Source organism: Bos indicus x Bos taurus, chromosome 12, assembly GCF_003369695.1.
Source record: "Bos indicus x Bos taurus breed Angus x Brahman F1 hybrid chromosome 12, Bos_hybrid_MaternalHap_v2.0, whole genome shotgun sequence".
NCBI classification, from domain to species: domain Eukaryota; kingdom Metazoa; phylum Chordata; class Mammalia; order Artiodactyla; family Bovidae; genus Bos; species Bos indicus x Bos taurus.
In genome coordinates, this window is record NC_040087.1 from 17739120 (window position 1) to 17756248 (window position 17129).

Sequence of the window (17129 nt, forward strand, 5' to 3'; positions counted from 1 at the left end):
ACTATCAGATAGCTTGCTTCATCAGCATGTTTAGAGTTAAGGTGCATGACCAAATAATTGTTCTTCTGAGACATCTTAACTATAAACACTGCAATGCACTCACTGAAGCCTGGGAAGTGAATTTGCAATTCAGAATAAATATTTGGAATTAACTGGTAAGGATCCTGATAATTTCCCAGTGCTCTGGGTAATTCATTTTAAAGAGTAAAGGAAGAAAACCTGACTCAAGCTGGAAAACATGTTTTCTCTCAGTATTACTTTCGCTTCCAAAATGAGTTGATTCATTATCAAAGGGTGTGGGGTTTTCCATTTTCCTTTTATAAACTGGACTTTAGCCCAGACTGTGAAGAGCCTAATGAGGTTGGTCAGAAGTCACAATGAGATCCTGGAATATACCTGATACTCAAAGACAGAAGGGGAAGATCAAGGCTGCTTGCATGTGTCCCCCTGGTACTCTGAAAGACAGTAACACCACTTACTACATTATGATAACTGTAACTGCCAGATTATTTTTCAATCTTTCCAATAGACTTTTAGCTCCTCAAGGACAAGGACTGTGTATTATTTTAAAAAAATTTTTTTAAATTTATTTATTTTTGGCTGTGCTGGGTCTTCTTTGCTGCAAGCAGGCTTTCTCTAGTTGTGGGGAGTGGGGGTTACTCTCTAGTTGCCATGCACCGGCTTCTCATTGAGGTGGCTTCTCTTATTGCAGAGCACTAGCCAGGCTCTAGCCACATGGGCTTCAGTACTTGTGGTGCATGGGCTTAGTTGCCCCGTGGCATGTGGGATCTTCCTGGACCGGGGATCAATCCCACATCCCCTGCATTGGCAGGTGGATTCTCACCCACTGGACCACCAGGGAAGTCCAAGGACTGTGCATTATTAATCACTGTAATTCCAGTTGCTTGAATACCCCTCATAGGAGAGACTCAGTAAATTCCTTACAGTGAGCAAGGGGTTCGGTGAATAGAGGGGTGGACGGACAGACAGAGGGGTAGTCAGATGAATCTTGGGTTCCTGACATTAAAGAAATAAATGCCATAACAATACAGAAATGGTGCTCAGGTTAAAGGGGAAAACAGACTGAATGATTGGGGCCCAAAAGAGTTGCTGAGGAAGGATATGATTTTAGAGTCATTTAAGAAAAAGCAAACATGGATTGGTTTCACCAGTTTCTCCTAATCCATCCTGCTGGGACTCCAGAAAGAAAGCTGCTACGGGGTAAATGAGGCTGCCTTGTGCCGATCAAGAACTAGGAAGGACTCCAGGGCTTTCCAGAGGGACAGAAGGCCCTTCTCCTTGACTTTGGATTTGTAATCCTGAGAGGCAAGTCTCCATCAGCCTGTGGTGGGAGGGTTACAGGGTTCTAGCGCCCACTGAACAGTCATCGTGATGACAGCCTCCAAATCGTCACTTCTCATAATGGATGGACAATGGTGGAGTAAGGAGTGGAGGAGCTTTGGGAGTGGAGGCCATGGGGGTTGGCTTGAAGACTTCAGGGTGGCAGTGTGAGTGCCAGGGGACCGCATTTCATAGGGATTTGGTCCGGTCAGCAGCTGCAGGGCACCGGAAGCATAAACCTTTCACCTCCAGGGCATCTCAGACTGAGCCTGTCCACATAGAGTAATAAAAAAAACCGCAATCGGCCAGACCTGGAAACAGCCAGGAGAGGGCGCCTCCAGGGACAACTCACTGGTCTGCAGAGCAGCGAAAGGTGAAAATGTTCATTGGGACCCAATGGACTGTAGCCCACCAGGCTCCTCTGTCCATGGAATTCTCCAGGCAAGAATACTGAAGTGGGTTGCCATTCCCTTCTCCAGGGGATCTTCCCAACCCAGGGATTGAACACAGGTCTCCTGCATTGTAGGCAGATTCTTTTCCATCTGAACTGCCAGGAGCTAAAAAGCTGTGGGGAGGGACGGACTGCAGGGTCCCCTCCCTGGGCAACACTGACCCAAGGCCCTTTGAAAGAAGGTTGTGCCACAAGAATGGGTCATTGGAGAATGTAGTCTCTGCCTTTCTACTGGCCAGTGGAACGTGAAAAAATAGATCAGCTCTCAACTAACTGCATGGAAAGCAGCAGATACAAATACATCTGTACAAGGGAAACCTCTCCACTCCCCAACGCTTTACATGGTTCACATGAAGATCTGAAATTTCAAATTTATAATCTACACATTCAACAGGGTGGGGGATATCGGAGGGGCGGGGTGAAACATACTATACAAAGCGAAAGCTTGAATTTATAGATTATTCTACTGCTGTCACCTCTAACCATTAAGGATGTAGCAGATCACCATTTTTAAGAGCATGTGAGCCAAATGCTAGGGTTTCAATCCAGGCTTAGATGCCTTTTACTCTGAGACTGTGAGCAAGTCTCTTCACCTCCTAAGTTTCTGCTTCTTCTGTAGAAGGGGATAATAAGAACACCAATCATAGAATTGTTAAGATTAATGAAAGTAATCCAAGTAAATGCTGGCGCATAATAAGAACTCAGACTTCCCTGGTGGCTCAGATGGTAAAGAAATCCCCTGCAATGAGGGAGACCTGGGTTCGATCCCTGGGCTGGGAAGATCCCCTGGAGAAGGGAATGGCTACCCACTCCAGTATTCTGGCCTGGAGAATCCATGGACTGTATAGTCCATGGGGTCACAAAGAGTTGGACACAACTGAGTGACTTTCACTTTCACAATAAGAACTCAGGAAATTAGCATTCATATAAAATATGGCTTGAATGATAAAATTTGAATTGCATCGCATTTGGCCAAACAATCCCAAGTTTCCTGGGCTTCCCGGGTGACTCAGTGGTAAAGAATCCATCTGCCAATGCAGGAAGCCTCCTGCAATGCTGGAGACCAAGGTTTGATCCCTGGGTCATGGAAAGGGCATGGAAATCCACTCCAATATTCTTGCCTGGAGAATCCCCATGGACAGAGGAGCCTGACGGGCTACAGTCCATGGAGTCACAAAGAGTCACACACACCTTAGTGACTCAACCAGCACCACCACCATCACCACCAGCTATTTTTCCTACGTAATTACCGGTAGCGTGAACTCGTGAGACAAATCAAAAACATATATTCAGATACACTCTTTTCCTTCTAAGATACTTAAGAATCTCTTGTTGAGCCTCCAAAGTTTTTACAGAGTGTAGTTCGGAAACAATTGCTTTATTCAGCCAAAACTAAAAGCCATACGTCCTAACCTGATTATAGTGAGTTCAATACTTCTGGCCCACTCATGCTTTAATAACAATAGACAACATCTGAAGTTGGCTCCGTTGAAGCTCCTTCTAATATTTGGTGTTTATCTGAGCTGGTATGATCCTGAACCTATGTGAAGGGTACATAATTGACACTGCCAAGGAAAACAGCTTAGGAGGAGACCTTAGGTTAGAGGAAATAAAAATCTGTTATTTGGAGTCACTGTGAATAGACACAGAAGCTTTTAAAACATATAGAGTAGGATGTGAGAGTCGCACCGTGAAGAAGGCTGAGCGCCAAAGAATTGATGCTTCCAAATTGTGGAGTTGGAGAAGACTCTTGAGAGTCCCTTGGACAGCACGGAGATTGAACCAGTCCCTCCTAAAGGAGATCGACCCTGAATATTCATGGGAAGGACTGATGCTGAAGCTGAAGCTCCAATCCTTTGGCCACCTGATGTGAAGAGCTGACTCTTTGAAAAAGACTCTGATGCTGGGAAAGATTTAAGGCAAAAGGAGAGAAGGTGGCAGAGGATGAGATGGTTAGGTAGCATCACCAACTCAGTGGACATGAATTTGGGCAAACTCAGGGAGACAGTGAAAGACAGGGAAACCTAGTGTGCTGCAGTCCATGTGGTCGCAAAGAGTCAGACACAATTTAGCGAATGAACAACAACAATGGAATGTTGGTAAGATGCTCAGTAAAACATCTGGGCGCCTGTGACCTTCACAGAAAAAATACACTGGCACAACATTGTAAAGCAATTATACTCCAACAAAATTTAAACAAATACAAATAATGGGGCTTTAACAAAGGACATAGAAAGATAGAGTGATGAGCAGATACGAAAACAGACTGAGATTAACAACCTTGTCAAATTTGCTCAGAGGTCTAAGAAAAATTAGTTTTTTTACTAATTTTTAAATAGTAAAAATTAGTAAAATTAAAAAAAATTTTTTAATTTTAAAATTACTGTTTCTGTTAGGTTATTTATGTCATTTAAAACTGTGACATGAAGTGTAATCTCTATTTGTGTTAAAAAAGAAAAAGGCTTTGGAATTAGATGGTCACTTAAAGATGACTGGAACTTAAGTCTGTGACTCACTGACTTCTTTTAAACCTTGTGTTTTAAAAATATTAACTCTGGGTGGTGAAGTTAAGGGGAAAATTTTGTTTCATACCCTCCCCTCTGTTCTCTTCTCCTTTCCATTCCTTACCCTATGTCTCTTCCATGTAGCAAATAGCTGGGAGTTGAATTTCATGTGCTTAATTACATGAAATAATTACCTAAATTTTGTGTTTTGCCAGGCACAATGAACCAGGCTATAATCAAATGATAAGGTTATGACAGCAACTAATTAGGAAAGCCCAATATATGTGAACAGAGTTTTGCCATTTCCAAATAAAGACTAATGAAGTTAATGTTATTAGGACTTAATAATACAGAGCTACATTACTATGCTGGTAGACAATTAGGCATAATTGGTAAGTAATCATATATGTAGCCTGTGTTACTTTTATGTGTGCAAATTATACTTCTACAGGTTAAGTCTTCTCATTTTAGGTCCACACAACAGTATTATCTCAGCAAAGCAGGGCTGGGGTGAAGAAAATTAGACCAGAAATAACTGACAAAGCAGAGGACCCATGAAAACAGACCCTGCATTCCTGGCAATTGAAGGTCTTGGATAAAATACTAGGGTGAGTGAAGGGAAAGTGATTCATGATAAGGCAGGAAGGAACACGATAAGGATGGAAAAGGGATTTAGGGTTTTTTTTTTTAAAAAAGGAGGGGGTTTTGGTCAAGGGTAATTGAGATTTTTCCTGTTCTCATCACCCACCTTTCACCACTCCCTCAAAACATTTATGGTAGCCAGAAAGCCATAAACAGTAATTATCTCCACAATTAGAGACAACGTTTGATAAGCAAGCCAGCTGGCAGAGGTAACATGAAACTCTTTCTCACTAAAATGTTAATGGCTGATACTGGATCCTCTGCTATTTCCATAGGAAGAAAAAGTAAGAGTACGAGAGGGCTCTGGCACCAGAGGACTTCCCAAGGAAGGAAAGCATATTAAATGATAACAAGAGAGATAACTAACATTTACTGAGTACCTGTGGCCAGGTTCTATTCTAAATGCTCTCATGGATTAACTCATTCCCTCCCAAAGTGCTTTGTCTGAGGAAGGTACTCTTACTAATCCCTATTTTTCAGATGAGAAAGCTGAGTCCCAGAGAGAGTAGGCACTTGCTCAGGGCAACGGCACCCCACTCCAGTGCTCTTGCCTGGAAAATCCCATGGACCGAGGAGCCTGGTAGGCTGCAGTCCATGGGGTTGCTAAGAGTCGGACACAACTGAGCGACTTCACTTTCCCTTTTCACTTTCATGCATTGGAGAAGGAAATGGCAACCCACTCCAGTGTTCTTGCCTGGAGAATCCCAGGGACGGGGGAGCCTGGTGGGCTGCCGTCTATGGGGTCGCACAGAGTCGGACATGACTGAAGTGACTTAGCAGCAGCAGCAGAGTCATGGGGGTGAGACCAAGACTTGAATTCTGGCATTTCTAGTCCTAGAGTCCATACTCCTGGCCATTGTTGCTGTTCAGTCACTAAATCGGGTCCGACTCCCTGTGACCCCATGGACTGCAGCATGCCAGGCTTTCCCTGTCCTTCACCATCTCCCAGGGCTTGCTCAAACTCTTGGCCATAGTTGAAAGGAAACTGATTTGGAGAGAAGATGACCCAGGAGACAAAACTCCCTTACCTGGATGATGTTGCCTAAAGTCAGCCTGTTTACTTCTGAGTGCTGGAATGAGAAGGAGTCCATGTAGAGGTGTTGTATCTTGTCACAGTGTGTCTTTGCTACTTACCAGAACACCAGTGCTGGGAGGACATTACATTGGGTCCTACGGAACGTTTTGATACCGCCTTGGTTCCCATGTGTGTATGGCTTTGCTGCCTGAATTAGTGATCCTGTTGCAGTTGCCTCTGAGTGCACATTTGGAAACTGGGTTAGTTCCACTTGTCAGCTTCCTGACTCAGAGGAATGCCAAGGGCTAATGGACTGATCCATGCAAAGTGCGTTGAGCCATAAACCAGGACTAACTGAGAGAACAGTGTGACTTGGCAGCTGTATTTGGATTAAGAGAAGTGGTAGAATAGTCTCACAGTAGCTGCTGGATGTTCTTGGTTTGGCCGCCTGGTCTGCTAGGGCTGCCTGAATTCTCCTCTAGGCTTTCAAGCAGCACCGCTATAATGAAGGGCAGCTGTCTAGTAGACTTGGGCCATGTCCATATAGTCTGGGATTGTTCAAATTATGTAGAGATAAGAATTCCTAATTCAAAACAAAAATCTTCAAGCCAGAACTTTGAAAGCTATTACTTATCAAAAAAGGTTAAAAAGAACTGGATCTACTCCAAGGAAACTTTTAACCTAATAGCAGACACCATACCTTAGGACTCAATTCAAATGATAGTGATCTAATTGACATCACAAGGGCAGAACCATTGGAAAGCTGTTTAAATAATAATAATAATAATGATTTATAAAGAGACGTGGATAGGAAGATGCCCAAGACAAAGAGGATGGGGAGAGAAGATGTCTCAGTTGTAGCTACGATTAAGAAACAGCAAACCTAAAAGAAGTATAAAGCTACTTTTTTTAAAAAAAGAAAAATGTGTCTGATTAATGCACACTATCTTGTGGAATTTCTCTTCCATTTTTTAAAGCATAGAAATATTAATTACCAACCTATGTCTTCAAATAAAACAGATGAAAGCAGGAGGTGAAAACGATATTTTTAATAGATGCAGTTATTAACTCAATGATTTACCCTCAGATTTTTGGTCTTCTAAGGACAGAGTTATATCTTGGGGCAGTCAGGGCTCTCTCAACCCAAGAAAGGATCACGTGAACTAAAAAATAAACACAAGCAGTGGGAACCAAGGTGGGAATTCAGGATCGGAAATAGGACAGATTAAAATAGTTTACGGAAAGAGTTTGAAGCAAGGGAAGGAAATTGAATGACAGAGGGAAGATCATATAGCATTAAGGAGCAACAAACCCAAAACAAGAAAAATAAGAGAGAGTTTTTCTGAGTGCTGCTGTCATTCAAACCATTTCGAATAAAAGCTGTGACAAATTTCAGAACACTTGAGATACAGATTTGGTTCTAAGAGGCTAAGACTTCCTTGTGGGAGCTGCCTAGGCTCGCCAGTGTTTGGTTAGTGTTAGTGACAGCTCGTTAGTGTTAAACTTGGCAGTGTTTTTTCGTATCTATGGATTCTTCTCTTTAAACACTCAAGGCCCTGTCTATTCCTCACAAAAGGAAAATAGTGATACAGACTTTTTAGTGTGAAAGTAAGGCAAGGTAGAATCTTCCCAGGAGTATTTGGGAGACTAAAGCATCATGAGCAGGAATTTTTCAGGTCAAAAGCTGGTGGACAAGGTACAAAAACCTTCCTGGTATCCCGTCTCCCAAATCTCATGGAAGGCACTTTCTGCTTTTGCCTCTGTCTCCCACAATTTATAACGGTGGTTACCTGGTTCACAGACACATCTTCACAGGGTCTTTGCTGGATTGAAAGAGGTTCCCTTCACTAAAGAACAATGGGATTTGTGGGAAAAAAGGGTCATTTAGGTAAATTCACAGCATTGAGACAGGAGGTAAGGGGGCGGATCACAACCTTAAAAGAATGGCGTAGCCATTGAGGATACAACAAAAACTGGTTACACCTGCTAGGCCCCAAATGGTGGGAGATTCCACTTCTAGTACACCCTGAACCTCATTATACACCTACTGTAATATATTAACATCTAAATGACAAGCCCACAGGCACTATGACAGTTGTGAGGACAAGCATTCAAAGCCAAAATTGGGCTGTGGACCGATTCCTGATAATCCCCTCCCCTTCCCCAAAATAGTTGGAATAAGTCTCCCACTCGTTAGCCTATGAAATCACCCAGCCCATAAAAACTAACCATCCCTTACTCCGGGCCCTCTCGCCTTCTGAGGTGGCCCACACTCCGGGTACAGAGTGTCTGTCTCCCTGAATAAATCCGCTTTCGCTCTGCCTGCTCTTGAATTCTTTCCTGCAGGAAGCCAAGGACCCTCCCTTGGCGGCCATCCAGGGGACTCACCCGAGACTGGGGACGTGACCATCCTCTCTTGTCCCCATATTCCTGCAAGACTATGATTCTTCATTATGTTCAATCTGTGATAAGGTCTTTGAAGGTCCACTACCGAGCAGTTCCTGTTTTATGTGTCAGGGAGACAGATAGTCATTAATTGGCCCATTTCACATAAAAAACGTTCATTGTGTTTGCTGAGGATGGGGTTGCCAGGGCTGATGCTCTGCGTCTCTGTGTCTAAGCCTGTTTACAGGGAGGTGAAGGATAGCTTCCTTGCCCACACTCTGCGGGCTGCCCCACCCTGCGCTGGCCTCAATGGAAGGAAGGGTGGAGCAGGCACATAGAGTTTTGACAATGCTCCAGGACTTTGCACCCCAAATATTTACTGAGACAGTCAGGTAATTCTTTAGAGAGGCTGGGCCTAACCTATAAAAGCTGGCAGAGGGACAGGAGAAGAAAGAAGTACTCCGTGTGCCTGTAATAATTGCAAAAGCCGTGATACAGAAACACAGGGAAGGTCTTCCACACCCTCTTGGAACTAATCACCCATCTGACAGCTCAGCTTCAGGGCAAGGAGCCTAGGCAGCTCCCACACACTGCTCTCCTGGGTCTACGGGCAGCTGTTTCCTCTGCCTGGAAGCGGCTCTTCTCACTTAAAGCTACCTTTTCTTCACAGAGTCCTCTCCACCCCTCTCCACCCCTCTCCACATCCCACTTCCTGTATTAAGCTTCTCCCAGCTGTCTCAGCCCACAGTCATCACTTTGCTCTTCGGCCTCCCACACCACTCGCCCAGCACTTCGTAATTTCTGTGGTTGATCTGTTTATCCCTTCAACTCCCCTCGCCCTACCACCGGACTTTGTCTGAAACCGTCAGCCTTGACAACATGCTTATAAATGATGATAAATCATTGCAGTCGAGGGGTTTAGGCATGCCTGACACAAGTTCATGTTTGTGTAACTTTTAACTCAAATGACAAGTTTCTCATGGCTAGCACTTTCAAAAGGCAGTAAATCCTTAGTGTGCGATTGTTTTCAAACATTGTGGATTTTTCAGGGAGGCATAAGGAACAGGCCTCATCAGATCTGGGGAAAGAGAGGAACAAACAACAGGTTCACAGAGTCCTAAAGGCACACTGGTGTGACCCATCCGTCCTGCTCACCTGGAACTTTGCCAGTTTCCACACCGAAAGTCCTGTGTCCTGGGCAGCCTCTCAGCCCCAGGCAGACCTGGACAGCTGGTCACTTACCAGGTGGCCAATGCGCGTTTTGACAAGAAGCAAATGCAAGTCTTAACTAATGGACTGCACCTACTTTATCTTCTCTCACCTCAAATCCTGGGGCCCCAGCCTCTCCAAGGACACTCCACTCTCCGGTGACAAGTGGAGAAGCAGGCAATGATGCCCAGTTCTCGAGAAGGAACCTTGAGTTTATTCAGCTCTGCTCACTACAGAAGCCATCTCAGGCCTGGGAGGACAGGCGGTCAAGGGAAAACGCTTTGTACAGAGTTCTCACAAAACAGAAACTAAAAGGAATACTTGGAACAGGAAACAGTGACCTTGATGGCACGATTCCCAAAGGGAGAGGCCAAAGGCGGAGATTCAGGAAGGCAAAAGTCCAGGGTCCACGGGAACTCCGTCTCACGCTGAGCATTCCACACCAGGCTTGCTCCGTGCCCCTCCAGAGCATCTGCTTTGATAACGCTCCTGGGTAATCAGGCCAACTGTGACAGTTCAAGTGGCTTGGGCTAGCGGTAAAGAATCTGCCTGCCACTGCAGGAGACGCAAGAGACATGGGTTCAATCCCTGGGTCGGGAAGATCCCCTGGATAAGGGAATGGCAACCCACTCCAGTATTCTTGCTTGGAGAATCCCATGGACAGAGAAGCCTGGCGGGCTACAGTCTGTGGGGTTGCAAAGAGTCGGACACGACTGAAGTGAATTAGCACACACAGAACAGATAAACAAGAAGACTGGAATCTACGACCACAAATACCTCTGAATGTCATAGCAATCAGCAGGACTAGTAATACTTTCTGAGCACCCAAAATGTCTTATAAGAATAGATGCATTTGGAAAACCCAGATGGCCCTGAAATGAGCGTAACAATAGATAGATACATCATTAATAATGGTACACACAAAAATCCAGTCCAGGTCGATAGTTTGTATAATGATGAGAAATTTTTCCGTAATAAAATAACAAAATGAATCATTTTAATCTGTACAACGTATAACCCAGTAACTCACAACAACAAAAAGTATAATTGAGAAATAGAAATATTACTTCCTGTATCTGTTTATATCACTGAAGATTTAGGTGGAGCTGATTTCTCTAAGTGTGCTTTCCTTTGACTGACAATGCTCATGTGTCCCAGAACCAAGCTGGTCAGGGGTGGGGGTGGGGGGCTGAAATTTAGGATGTCCAGGGTATCTAGTGCAGGAATGTGCTCTAACCACCAGAGGGTATTCTTTCCTCCTCTGGACTCTAGGCAAGTTTCTGGAACCACAAACTAAGCCCAAACCAGCTCCCTACTAAAAATGGGCCAGGCCAGATCACAGGAAAGTGCACTGATTCATAATATTCACACAAATTCCCCCTTGCCTTCCCATTTGAGAGAGGGTTCAGTTTTCTTCAGCGAAGAGAATTGTGCTGGCAGCAAGCCAACCTACACACACAGTAGAAAACAAATGACTTCTCTCCTGCTGGTCAAAACAAGAGAGGAGTCATTTCAGAAATAAGCCCAGGTGGTTATTTCAGATCATCCAACCCACACGCCCCACCCCCCGCCGACAACTGCCCACCCCAGCCCCGACTCCTCATGGGTAGAGCAGGATTTTCAAGAAAATGAAGATGCCCTGGTCAGAAAGAAAGAGCGGAGGGATTTCAGGGGCTGTGGGGCCTCCTGCCTGAATTTTGATCTAGGCTAATTTACAACTGAAAAAGGCCGAGGTCTCATTGGAGACCAGAAAGCCTAGGAAAGTTACCAGAGAGATTTGACAACGTCCAGAGTCAGCCCGGGAGTCTGTCCCAGCGCATTAATATACCAAGTTTAGAAAGCAAGGTCCTGGAAAGATGCCCCAGGGAGATGCCCAAGGGAGTCAGTTTGAATCCTGCCAAATGCTTACTCTGGAAAAAGGAAGACTTTGTCCCTTCCAGCTTGTTCAGTGCCAGAAGCTCTTTCAGGGAGAAAGGCCATGAAATTGAGAAATATGGGATATTGGGTCATCTGCCCAACTGAAGGCAGCTTCAGCAAATCCAAACTTCAAGTTGATATTTTCCTCTTGTTTTTCAAATGACTTCAAATAATACTTATTCACTGCTAAAAATTCAAACAGTACAGAAATAAAAGTAAGAAGTGAAGCACTTTTATCTCACAGCCAGCCTACTCCCTACAGCCCCACTCAGCAGAAATACTGTGGATAATTGACTTATGCTTTTCAGGGCTTCTGATTTCTATGAATTACAAAAAAACTGATCTCTCTACTCATCTAGTTCTCCATCTCTTCATCTCATATATCTCACAATCATCTGCTAGGGGATTTTTGTTGTCGTTTTGTTTTGTAAAAAGTGGAGATCCTGAAACAGATAGATATTATTTGACTTGAGATGTTCGTTGCACAAATCATTGCATTTTTCCAGGTCCTCATTCCATTTAGTTGTGACACTGGGTCGTTCCATTGTGCAGACGTGCCAAAAGCCAGTGCACTATGGATGGACGTTTATGTTGTTTCCGATTTCTCTTTCGATTACAAAATGCTATAATGCAATTCTTAATTAAAAGAAGTAACTATTAATGGGAATAAATGGATATTAATTAACCCATTAATAACTATTAATAGGTTGTATTATGGTTCAGCCCCTGTCTGTGCTAAGCCCTCTAGAGGATGTTCAGGTGAACAAAATAGATTTTTTTTTTTTTGCCTTCTTGGAGTTTGCTCTCTAGTGGGGAAGATCTATAAGCATCTAACTGACACAAGAAAAAATGGCTTAAATACTAAAAACTTGGACAAGTAAGATATTCAAACATACAACATATTCCCTGCCTAGGGAGCATACAGAAAGGAGTTATCCAATACTGACAGCTGGGGTGAGAGAAGGTTTGATAAGCGGGCTTCATCTATGGAGAGATTTGCTGTAGTGTGTTTGATGTAGGGAAACTGATATGGGAGCTTGCAAAACTCCTTAAAAAAATTTTTTTTTTTAATTTATTTGGCTGCACTGGGTCTTAGTTGTGTCTTATGGGATCTAATTCCCTGAGCAGGGGTTGAATCTGGGCGCCCTGCGTTGGGAGTGTGGAGTCTTAGCCACTGGGCCACCAGGCAAATCCCCATAGAAGCCTTAAAAATTATCCTGTTGACTGGGACCAAGGACTCTAGGATTTTTGCTTTTGAATTTTCTTTAACAAACACAATCTCATATAGGACCAGGAATGCTCTGTCCTTCTTGTAAGCGTGCTTGACTGAGTTTAGTCTATAACTTTGTCTGGCAACCTGAAAAATCCATTTACAAATACCCAACATGCTTATTGCTTTTGCTCTAGCTCCAGATTTTCTGGGCAACAGTGTGATCTCCACATAAGCGCATCACAGTTGAATTACCTGTTACATCTGGTGTGACTGTCCAGAGAAAGAGGTTTTACTGGTACTCCAAATCCAATGGTATGTTATAAAAAGAAAACATGAAATGACTTGCCTGTGATAACGAATCTCTGTAAGTCAGAATCTTCCCAGCCATCACGCACATATGCTGAAAGGAGAAGTTTTCTTTTCAAGCAATCTTAATGAGCAGGTCTTTTTCTTATTAACATCTTCAAAGCGCTTTGAGCTCCTCCCCAGACGAAAGGTCCTGTGTGAGTACAAATTATTATTATGCTCACAAAATGCGTATACGCTAACTGCAGGAAAAGTGCAAATGATTTACCTCCATGGCCTGCAATGCCCTTGAGACCCTTTGATCTGCCAATATAACCACCAATTATTCTATATCCTTTTCTCTCTAAATGCATGCATCAAAGCATTCTCATGCACACCCTTGTAAATCCAGCTGTTTATTCCACAATAGCTCCTCTTAATTAACCCTGTTTCCTTTCTCTTTAGTTGGCAGCTGCTGATTCAGCCTTTCTTCGGCTAAAGAGAAGGTATATGCAACCCTGGGTATGAAATGGAAAATAACTCCATTTTTTTTTCTCTACAAAGAGGGCCATGACATAGAAGATGTGTATTAGTAAAGATTCTTTGATTACCTAGAAAAATGCATATGATACAGTAAGCGAAAAAAAAGATACAAAAATGTAGAGAGTGAATGACATGTACGTACTGCTTTTTCTTCTATGCATCTTGAGATTTATTGTTAGCACACTGCTACATTTAAAACAGACCTACTGTAAAAAAATAAATAAATAAAAAATAAGTTAAAAAACAAAGTAGAGAGTGTTATCTCAACTGTAATATGAGTAATTGGTCACATGAATTGAATAAAACCATGCCAGTCACTGAACTGAATGTTTTGCCTAGTGATAGACTTTCATTTTCAGTATGAGCTAAGTGCTAGCATCCCTCTTTTCAAGATAAAGACACTGAGACTTAGATAGGTTAAGTGATGGGGTTCTCTCTGGCATTGTCTGGCTCCAAAATTTGTCCCTTTAATGAAAGTCATGCTGCCTTTTAACAATGATTGTCTTTAGATAGAGAAACGTGGGTTTTTTTCCCCCCAACATTTCATACCTACACAGTTTTAAAAAGAAACAAAACTAAAATATTAATGACATGAGTTAATCAAATAAAAATGAAGAGGACTAAGTCACTCTTTTATTGATGGCTGTGATGACTTAGGATAAATACAGGTAATGTGTCATTAAGCTCAGAGTTCTCTAGATCTCTGCTTTCTTATCTTTAAAGTAATGGGTTAAACCAAGGTACCTTAAAGCACGTTTCAGTTCTAACATTGCTTTAGTCCCTTCGTTTCTGTTTATGCTTCAGAGATGGCACTTTTCTTGAACAATAAGTAGATTCCAGTTCCTTAAGTCTGCTCAAAGAGCTCTGTTAAGTACCAAAGAAAGAACCATGGAGCTGAGTGTTAAGTGAATTCAGTTTGTGAGTCATCTTTGAACACCAGGAAAGAATAAAGACTCTTTATGTTAATGATAAATGTTGAAAAGTACTAATTAATGTAAAATTATTACACTATTATAAAATTATCATTGTGAACCAAGAATAACATACTTTTCTGATCTGACTCTAGAGTAAAAGACAAGTTACCCTGGAAATCAGAGCCAGGTCTCTTTCTGACCGGGGTTTAGTTTGGACATGTCTAGAATGCAGGAGTAAGAAACCCTTGGAAAGAACATGAAGAGTGGGTGTCTCTAGCTGAGAGGAGCATTTGATCTTTTCTTGGAAAATAACTACCTGCAACACAGAGGAAAGTTGCTTGTCCCCACGGAAGGGTGAGTTCCTCAAACAGGAAGTATGTGGCACCAACCATGAAGAACCATCTGTAACGCTATAAATATTAAGATGTCTGGGAAGTATGAAGAATTTTTATTTCTGCCCACTGAGCATTACATTTATTTATTTATTTTCTATTTCTGAGAGTAGTCTTTATTTAGAACTCTTTCATGCCCAGTATTGTATTTTTCAACACAGAGAAATGCAATGATTCAGCACATAATATTAGCTCAATGAAGGAAGCGTATTAATATTTAAGCTTTAATTAGTACAGTGTTTTTTAGGTAAGCCTTAGGAACAGTACCCTTTCCATAATTAATACTTAGAATTCAATCTTCTACAGAACCTAGAATCTTTTTTTTTAATCATCAATTAAAAAAATCCTTCCAGGGATCAAAGATTCGGGAATGAAAAATAAAATCATTTTTATATTTGAAGAAAACGTGGAAGAATTTCTTTATAATCTTAAAGTGGGGAAGATCTTTCTATTACAACTAAAATCCAGAAATCAGCAAAGAGAAATAATAATGTTAGATAAGGTTAACAATATAACAGTTAAAAACAATAAAAACACACACACATTTTTTTTTAAAAATGAAAGATTAACTACCAACAGATAAAAAAGTTTGAAATTCATATCAAGACAAAAAGCAAATGTACCAATGTAAGAGTTCTCAGCAATCAATAAGAAATGGATCAACAACCCAGTAGGAAAAAAGGCAAAGAAAATGAACTGAGAGTTCACAGATAAAGAAACACGTATGGGAGATACTTTAACTCGAGCATCTTCAAGAAGTGTAAGATATAACTATTCCAAGTTATTTTGCCCTACCCATCAGATGGGCAAAAACCTACACATTTGATAACATATTCCATAGCTAAGACTTTGAGAAGGAAAGCATTATGTGTAGAAGAATAAAATTGGACAGCCATTTAAAAATATCTATCAAAATTACAAAGGCACACAACCGAAGGCAAGTTTTAGGACCCCTTGCTTGCACAGATCTGTTTCCAGGGCCCGGAAAGAGTCTCAGTAATTCTTCAACATATTATGTTGTTTTCGAAAACTTTCCAAAAATTAGATATTTTCATCACGATTGTTTAAGACCACTGTTCCCTTTCCACGAGACTCCCTCTCTATTCCACTTTCCCTTGTGAAGTGTGGCACCAAAATGGCATCAGGAGCTTTTGGCGTCAGGCTAAAGGAAAGCTGATGTGTAGATACATTTAGCCTGGATTTAGTAGCATACCCATCTGTGGTATGCAGTCACTTCCATTATAGCCAAGTTATTGCCTGATGTCCTGCTGTAAGAACGGTTTCCAGAAATATTCCTATCACCCACTTTGCCAATTACCTGCTATCCTGACTAGAAGTTACAGGGCCAAAAGTTCTACTGAAATACAAACATGTTTTATGGTGCCTGATACCAGAATTATGTGAGTGGAAAAAAAACAAGGTTTAAAATATATGAAGCCTGAAGCCAATCTATGGAAAATTACTTTACTTGTTAGATATGTAAAATTATAAGTGGACTCTTTAGCTTTTAACCAGTATCTAGTCAAAATGGATGTACTTCACAATGTAGCAATTATAAATGGCCCATGTTTTATAATCATTTTTGAAATGAGAATCATGTGAAACAGACTTTATCAGAATGTCTGGACTGCAGGGCGCAAATCTATAGCAGCAGTACAAATGGCAAATGTTTGCAAGATTTGAATGCTTCACGCACGCCAACTGTCAAAAAATAATTTTTAAAATGTAAATTAACCACACTAAAGCAGAGCCTAAATTATCTTTCTGCTTTCTCTCTTTAAAATATCACAACATTGTAGCTACATGAAGAGGTAATCAAAGTGTATGCAGCCAATTAAAAAAAAGAAAGAGAGAAAGAAAGCCTTATGGAGATGTCTCAGGTAGTTAATTAGTAAAACTATTATGTTACTTTTCAGAATATTCATGGTATTTTTTTTAGCTTTTCAAAATTAGTAGTCTATTGTGATTTTCTTTCTATATAAATATTCATTTTCATCCAATTTTGAATTGGATAATTTTGTATTCTTTTTCTTAACGAAGATCCACAGAATTATAATCCTCAGGGTACATACAACATGAAGCTTTCTTTGTAATCATCCAATGCACTAGAAAACCTCAAGTGTGGGAATTTATCTTAGAGTTGTTCTTGTACAGGCCTGTGCAAGTTTCAGTTCAGTTCAGTTCAGTCGCTCAGTCGTGTCCGACTCTTTGCGACCCCATGAATTGCAGCACACCAGGCCTCCCTGTCCATCACCAATTCCCAGAGTTCACTCAGACTCACGTCCATCGAGTCAGTGATGCCATCCAGCCATCTCATC

At 41.8% G+C, this 17129-nt stretch overlaps 1 long non-coding RNA gene across 1 annotated transcript; it reads right to left on the bottom strand.

The window, feature by feature from the left end:
* Positions 1-5688: 5688 nt before the first annotated feature.
* On the bottom strand, positions 5689-10050 carry LOC113902225. The gene is made up of 3 exons (XR_003513712.1): positions 9660-10050; positions 8342-8454; positions 5689-7800 (listed from the first exon to the last, which is right to left on the bottom strand). It is a non-coding gene; the product is annotated as an uncharacterized LOC113902225 (long non-coding RNA).
* Between the last annotated feature and the right edge of the window lie 7079 nt (positions 10051-17129).